This window comes from Drosophila santomea, unplaced genomic scaffold (genome assembly GCF_016746245.2).
Source record: "Drosophila santomea strain STO CAGO 1482 unplaced genomic scaffold, Prin_Dsan_1.1 Segkk5_quiver_pilon_scaf, whole genome shotgun sequence".
Lineage (NCBI taxonomy): Eukaryota > Metazoa > Arthropoda > Insecta > Diptera > Drosophilidae > Drosophila > Drosophila santomea.
Window position 1 is genome coordinate 321,983 of NW_025318991.1, and position 8,760 is coordinate 330,742.

Sequence of the window (8,760 nt, forward strand, 5' to 3'; positions counted from 1 at the left end):
ATAAAATTAATATTCAAGGAATAGGGAATTTAATAGGAATTAAATAATTCCACACGATTTTCATATAGTAGATTCACATTTCTTAATCCCATGTGATGGAATATTAGGCATTGATTTCATAAAGAAGTTCAATTGTCAATTAGATTTTAGTCAAACCGATGATTGGCTCAAGATAAGACCAAATAATTTGATTTTCCCAATATATGTTCCATTTACATACAGTTATGGTAATAATTCAATTTTTCTACCAGCACGATCCCAGGTTATCCAAATAAATACAACAGTCCTGAAATGTTTTAATACCTAACCAGGAAATTAAAAATGGCATTTATGTTGCAAACACAGTTGCAACAACCAAAAATGCATTACTGATGACAACTGGTAAAGGTCAAATATTAAATATAAAAGATTTACAATATGAATCACTTTCGAACTATAATATGAAATAGTTCAAACCAATTCTGAAGCAAGAGAAAAAGCTGTCATATCTCAACAAAAAATGTTCCACCACCAATTCAAATCTACACTAATAGAATTATGCTCCAAATATAGCGATATATTCGGACTTAAAACCGAATCAATTACAAAAAATAATTTCTACAAACAAAAGCTAAGATTACCAGATAATGACAAAATTCAAGCACAGGTATAAAAATTAATTGATAACAAAATAGTCAACTCGTCAGTGTCCTCATATAACAACCCATTTTTGTCAAGTTCCAAAGAAATCTCTTTCCGGTTCTGACAAGAAAAAATCGAGATTAGTTATTGACTATGGTCAGATTAATAAAAAACTTTTCTCCGATAAATTCTCACTGCCTAGAATTTTTAATATTTTTTTTTTTCATCAAATTGAACTCATGGAAACTTAAAGAGATGTTACGTCTTTTTCAACGAGCAATGGCTCATATCGCTTCACGCGATTACCATTCGGTTTAAAAATAGCACCAAATTCTTTTCAGAGCTAGCTATCTCTGGAATTGAACCTTCTCAAGCATTCCTGTATATGGATAATTCAATAGTTAATGGTTGTTCCTAAAAACATATGCTTATGTTATTGAGAAATGTAAGGAAATACAACCTAAAGCTACATCCAGAAAAATGTTCATTTTTTATGCATGAAGTCACATTTTTGGGACACAAATGCGCAGATCAAGGAATCTTGCCACGTGACAAAAAATATGACGTCATCAAAAATTATCCAGTCCCACATGATGCGGACATTGCTAATCGTTTTATCCAAAATTTGACGTATATTCTCGTCACATAACAAGATTATGTAAAAAAGGTGTACAATTTGAATGGACAGCTTATAACCAGCTTGCCTTCGAACATCTCAAATCCCCAATTTTCAGCAAAGAATTTTGCGTAATAACGGATGCAAGTAAGCAAGCTTGTGGAGCAGTGTTAACTCAACACAAAAATGGACTTCAACTTCCAGTTGCATATGCAGCAATTCATTGTGCAATAACTCATTTCAGACCATATAGTTATGGTAGACATTTCACATTTCACCTGTTCTCTATGATAAATCCGAGCTCTAAATTAACTCGTATCAGACTTGAATTAGAGGAGTATAATTTTACAGTTCAGTATCTAAAGGAAAAAGATAACTATGTAGTTGATGCGTTATCAAGAACTACAAGAACTTACAAGAAATATAAAAAAAATCACTCCAAGATGAAAATACTATGCTGAAACAAAAAATCATCATATTTCATTAAGTTGTTTATATCTTTTTAAGTTTCAATAAAAAAATGTTCGTTTGTTAAATTTTAAGTTTATATTATTTACACACAAAAAATAAAAAATAATCAATGCTACCATATCAAGCCATTTAAAAAATACCGTCGCTAAAGCTTTTTATGAATCTTTTATACTAAAGTACGATTCAATGAAGACGTGAATTACGGACATAAGAACAGAATATAAGAATTCAGTTTTAAATGACTTGTAAAAATATCTTAAAATAAAAGATTTAACATCAACTGCACGCGGACTATCACCAGACAGTTGGAACGAAAAAAGTCACCGAACTTTTTGAATATATACGTTCATGCATATCGGTTGACAAAACTGATTGGGACGTATGGCTTCAATATTTCGTATACTGTTTTAACACAACCCGATCAATGGCTCATAACTTTTGTCCATATGAACTTGTCTTTGGTAAAATAAATAATTTGCCAAAACATTTTAATACCATAACTTTATACCATAACCCATATATAATAAAGATGAAAATGCTAAGGAAAGTAAATATAGATTAGAAGTAGCCTATAAAAAAGCTAGAATTATGATAGATGAACATAAGGAACCAAATAAGAAACTTTATGATCAGAAAGCAAGGAACTTAGATATATCAGTAGGAGATAAAGTTATATTAAAAAAAAGAAACTGGTCATAAGACTCTAAATATACAGGTCTGTATAAAGTAATGGAAATAGGAGAAAATAATAACGTTATAATATATCTAATAATAAAAATAAAAAGTACACTTTTCATAAAGACAGATTAAAAATTTGTATTTCATAAATATTTATACTGTCGCGGAACGGTTTAGGGCTATCGATAGTTAGTGAAGTTTTAATTTAGAGCCGCCAGAACTTGAAGATATTTTGTGTCAGGATTTTAAAGTTTACATATTAGGGCACACTAAATCGGGTGACGCCAAGCTTAATTTTGGCTTAATTAAATCACTCCGTTTTTGCTATCACATTGAGAAGGAAAAGAAACTGCGGTATGTAAGATTAAGACTGTATTTCAGTTTAAGTTCAACCTATGTATATTCTACAGAATAAAACAACTCCAACTACTCTGTTTGTTATCGAACACGAGGTGTTTTTCTTGGATGTTTGAAGGCATCTCCTCGTGATAGGCCGAGCGGCGTTATTTTCTTTTATTCTCACTCTGCGAGATGATGCCTACCAAGCATTCGCCCCGGCGGAGCACCAAGTGCAAGTCTGCCGCCACAATTGAGTGGAATTTTGGCGCCAACGCTCGGCGGCCATTGGGCAAATGGGCAACCTGTCACACGAAGTTGTACAACAACAACAGTGAGCTATCCTCCGCCATTTTGTGTTACCGCCACGGGGCAGCCTGAACGAGGTTATGTTCACCCGCCACGGAAGCCAACACACAATTTGGAGGTATAAACGCCATCGCCCCAATCATATGGAGCGGCGACGACGAGCATACCTGGGTGGACGCTTCGCAGACTGCCTGATCTTCCCGAGTTTGAGGGTCAGCCAGAGGAATGGCCAATATTCCTGTGCGCGTTCACGGAGACAACGGCAGCTTACCAGTGTACAGAATTGGAGAACAATCAGAGGCTAGTGAAAGCCCTGAAGGGCGAGGTCCGAGCAGCAGTGAAGTCGCTGCTCATCCACCCCAGCAACGTGCAAGCTGTTATGGAGCAGCTACGATTCCGGTATGGACGTCCGGAGCTACTGATCCGTCCCTGAATTCAGCGCTGATGAAAGGCCCACAGCGATACAAGCCCCTCCCAGCGGTACTCTTCCATTTCCGGGAAGGAGCAGTTGGGGTTTGTGCAGACATCAAGGATATGTTTCATCAGGTATTGAAGCAGCCAAGAGATAGATGCGCCCAGAGGTTCCTATGGAGAAATGGAGAAGATCGTCGGGAGAGGCCTGCTCACCCTACTCGGTGGATTATGTGAAGACCGTGAATGCTTCGCAGTATAGCAGCACGGATCCGAGAGCAGTCCTGGCAATCAACGAGTATCACTACGTGGATGTCTACGTCGACAGTTTCCCCAATGAAGAAGAAGCTATCGCCGTTTCGTCACAGATACATGCAGAAGCTGGGTTTGATTTGTGTCGATTTACTTCCAGTTCGGCAAGTGTGATCAGAGCGTTGAACCCACTTGAATCCATCGCTAGCGTCAGATGGACTGAAGCTGAGGAGAAGGTACTAGGAATGTACTAGCAGCCAGCTACAGATGACTTCAAGTTCGGCGTCAAATACCATCAAGTCCCAAGGAACGTGATGACAGGGGAACGCGTCCTCACGAAGAGGGAGTTTCTGAGCCTGGTCAAGTCTACGTTCGACCCGATTGAGTTTTTGAGCTGCTACATGGTGACCGCTAAAATACTAATGCGAGAGATTTGGCGGAGAGGAGTCGGCTGGGACGAGCCGTTACCAGACACGTTAGCCGCAGCTTTTGAGAGCTGGCGTCAAGGAATGAACGGAATTGAGGAGTTTCGATGTCCACGCTACTATTTCGGCGCTGGATGAGAGCGGACACTACAGCTGCACATCTCTGTGGATTCCAGCCAGTCGGCGCTCGCAGCAGCGGCCTATTGGCGGGCCACCTACGCAAGTGGAGATGTACAGGCGCACTTCATATGTTCGAAGACGAAGTGCGCTCCGATGAGGACTATGTCAATCCCGCGACTGGAACTTCAAGCAGCAGTATTGGGTACGAGGCTGATAAACACCGTCAGGCAAGAGCACGGTGTGGAGATTAGCACCAGTGTGCTATGGACGGATTCTAAGACTGTGCTGCACTGGATAAGCAGCACCCACCGGAGATACAAGCAATTCGTCAAAAACCGGGTGGCGGAGATCTTGGAATCCACGAAGGCGTCCCAATGAAGATGGAATCCGTCTGCCGAAAACGTCGCAGATGACGCGACGAGGCCGCACAAGGACGCGGACCTGAGTATTGGTTCGCGGTGGCTAAGTGGTCCTCCACTCTTACGAGAACCGGAAGAAAGCTGGCCGAGATCGCCAGATGAAGAGGAGATGAAATGTGAGTTTGCCCTGGTCATGGGGAACTTTATATCGTTACGGAGATTTTCGAGCTAGAACCGATTGGTGAGGAGCACCGCATGGGTGCTTAGATTTATTCGATGGTGCCGCGGACTACGCTCCGATCGAGAGGATCACGGACTGACGTCGATGGAGTGCGCTGAGGCCGAGCGCGCACTGATAAGGAAATCGCAGGGAGAAGCGTTTGCTGAATACAGCCAAGGAAAGGCCGCCAAAGGCAGCCGACTGAATGGGTTGTCACCATACTTCGACGAGGACGGAGTAATGCGAGCCAGCGGGAGGATCGACGACGCGGCGTGTGTGCCATACAGCGCGCGACGGCCGATCATACTGTCTCACGAATAATTGTGCAGCATCACCACGAGAGGATGTGCCACCAAAATGTGGAGGCGACTATTGGAGCGATCCGGCAGAAGTTCTCTGCTACGGAAGGTGATGAGTAACTGCAATGTATGCAAACTACGGAAGGCGCGACCTGCGCAGCCGGAGATGGGTCCCCTGCCAGAGAACCGGCTGGAGGCCAACGGATGGCCATTTAAGTATACCGGACTGGATTATTTTGGACCGCTATTTGGACGTCACACGGAGAAAAGGTGTCTAACCACAAGGGATATCCACGTGGAGATGGCCCACGATTTGTCTACAGATTCCTGTATAATCGCCATGAGGAACTTCATGAGCCACCGTGGACCGGTGGTCAGGATAAGGAGCGACAATGGGAAGAACTTCGTTGGAGCCGATAGAGAGGCCAGGAAGTTCAGCGAGGTGTTTGAGCCTGCACGGATCCAGGGCGAGCTGTCGTCCAAAGGAATTGAGTGGATCTTTAATTGCCCGGCGAACCCAGCTGAGGGTGGCGCTTGGGAAAGGATGGTGCAGTGCGTGAAGAAGGTGCTGGGGCACACAATGAAGGAGATCGCGCCCAAGGAGCACGTACTGGAGAACCTGTTGATTGAGGCGGAGAGCATAGTGAACTCTCGTCCGCTCACTCATCTACCAGTGAGGAGGCTCCACTGACACCCAACGATTTATTGAAAGGAGTACCCGATGTTCCGGATCTTCCCAAAGATGATGGACTAGAGTCCAACAGATGCGTTACCAGGAAGCTGTGGCGCATAGCAAGAATGATGCGGGATCGATTCTGGAAGAGATGGGTGCATGAGTACCTGCCAACACTTGTGCGCAGGGAGAGATGGTGTAAGCACGTCGAGCCCATTCGTCGAGGACATCTGGTGTTCATATGTGATCCGGCCATACCACGAAGAGAGTGGAAACGAGGCGTCGTGGAAGAGTTGTTCACCGGGAGAGATGGAATCCCTCGTCGAGCGGCGGTGCGGACTAACGATCGAGCCAAGACGACAATGCGTCCGGCTTCGAAGCTAGCTGTCCTGGACGGGGTGAATGCGAGTGCTTCACCGGGGTGGGGATGTCGCGGAAAGGTTTAGGGCTATCGATAGTTAGTGAAGTTTCAATATAGAGCCGCCAGAACTTGGAGATATTTTGTGTCAGGATTTTTAAGTTTACGTATTAAGGCACACTAAATCGGGTGACGCCAAGCTTAGTTTCGGCAGGCTAAATCACTCCGTTTTTGCTATCACATTGAGAAGGAAGAGAAACTGCGATATGTAAGATTAAGACTGTATTTCAGTTTAAGTTCAACCTATGTATATTCTACAGAATAAAACAACTCCAACTCATTTATGAGCTTTTACTAAAAAATGTTCACTACATAAATGTACTTAAAAACAATTAATAACACTCTTGAAGGCTAACATACATAGTTGCATAGTCAGCATTCTCGCGCTGGCCAAACTCTGGTCGCTTACTATGTGTCCTAATAGCACTCCTCCTCCTCCAGCACTGTCGCTCGGCGACAATTCATATATTTATATAAGATATGCATATAAGAGTCGAATTAGGCTAAGAAACCTTTGTATGAAGATCATAAGAACATTGACGAATTCACTTCGAATGGGGCGGGAACTTCCCTGCTCCACTAAATAAAATAATCATACGAATAACCAAACAGTGCCTTTATTAATGCAGTACGGCTTTAAACTCTCGAAATCTACACGTCATATGAAGCGATAGTCTCTTCGAAAAATCTTTATACAGAAAGCCGCCAAGCCGTACAGGTCTGACTCAGAAATCTCTTTAGCTATTGCGGAAGAGCTAGAGAAACGCTTTCAGTCATTTGACCTTGCGAGTCGCTGCAAGGTGGAAGAAACCCTGGCTCTCCTAAATTGTTCTACTCCAAATATATTTCCGATCGATATTTTTTTCTGAAAATAATATACTTATATCGTGATATTTTTTTGCCCAAATATCGGTATTGCGATATTTTTTTGTATATTTTTTTGATATTTTCCCTTCGCTTACTTTGATTTCGGCGCGATACCAACTACACGAGCACGTGATAAAATAGATATCAAATCAAATTACATAGAAATATAAAACGGGACTGCAAAATGCAAATTGTTCGAAAGAATAATAAAAACCTGTGGAAACACTTCAAACATGTCCTCGCACCTTAAAAATAAACATAACCATGTTTTCGTAAAATGTGCGAAAAAGAAGAAGAAGTCATATGGTGTATGTATGTGTGCGTATGTTCAAATTTCAGAAGCTCAAAATTTCACTGAGAATTTATTATTTTCTGTATTATATCCGTATTATTATTATTATGATCTGTATTAGAAATCCATGAATTTAAGTTATGATATATTAAGATTAAATGAAAATATGAAATTAAATATGAAAATTAAGTTAATAAGAAACTTTTATATTTTCATTGTGGGGAAATAAAATTTTATTTGAAAAAAAATATATCAAAAATATCATATATTATATATCGATATTTTTTTGTAATATTTTAAATATTATCATCATTTTGTTTTGATAAAAAAAATATCATCGATACGATTTTTTTTTAATATCATGACATCCCTGAAATCCTGTTCCTTGTTCTCCTATTCAACACAATCCTACGTATATATCATTTCCCCTCTCATTGAAAGTGGTCTGTATTAACGTTGATTCCAAAACAAGAAAAACCAGAGCACCTTGTCGAAGCATAACGACCGATATGGTTGCTACCCACATTCTCTAAAATATTCGAAAACACATTTTTTGCAAAATAATGGGCTTAAGGAGCGTGTAGGCTGCCACTCCCAGCATCCAAACCAGTTTTAGGCACTATCATGGGACGCTAGAGCAAGCTCATCGAGCCAAAAATAAAGCTTACAAAAAGTTAATGATACTAACGACTGATACAATTAAAAAATCTGAAAAGTTATTAAGCAAATCAGTCCAACTCGATTATTTTTGTCATGATGTAGCTCAATTATAAAACGGTCAGCTGATGTCAAATTCCAGCACCATATGGACTCCTACGCCTGAATTAGATGACGACGGCATTTTTCGTTAAGCAGAACGTATGGATTAGGTGACTTGGGTTAGGCCTATAAGATAAAGACCAATTGATCCCCCAGCACTATTATGAATTGTGTAAGCATCAAAATTTGGATACCATGATCGATTTTTTAAGACAAAACTCCGTTCATTTTTTGTGTAAATGAATCGAGAGTGTTAGATTTATATAATTAGAATTTTATTATCTAAGGCGAGATGGGTGCAGTGCTCATAAACATGTAATTTAAGTGCACACCACATAGGTCAACCACTTGAGATCGTTCCCCGCCTCCTAAAATTAGTCCTTTAGTGGGAAACCTTGATCAGGCGGGGACTATTTACTTAGGCCTCTGCGTAGGCCACTTACTTTAATAAGCGATTCTCATGACACCTACTTAAATCGAAGATATTTCTAAATAAAATCAGTTTCTTAAAAAAACCGAATGAGGAAAGTCTTAATATTTTGACTTCCTTTCATTTTGGGCAATCGAGCCTTCGATCAGTTCTGCAGTTTCCTCCCACCAGAGGTAAGGGACTCAGGAAAAAGGCCTGCTCCTT

The 8,760-nt window shown here is 40.8% G+C and overlaps 1 pseudogene; it reads left to right on the plus strand.

The window, feature by feature from the left end:
- Nucleotides 1–3,256: 3,256 nt before the first annotated feature.
- On the plus strand, nt 3,257–4,830 carry LOC122756595 (annotated as a pseudogene).
- Nucleotides 4,831–8,760: the final 3,930 nt, after the last annotated feature.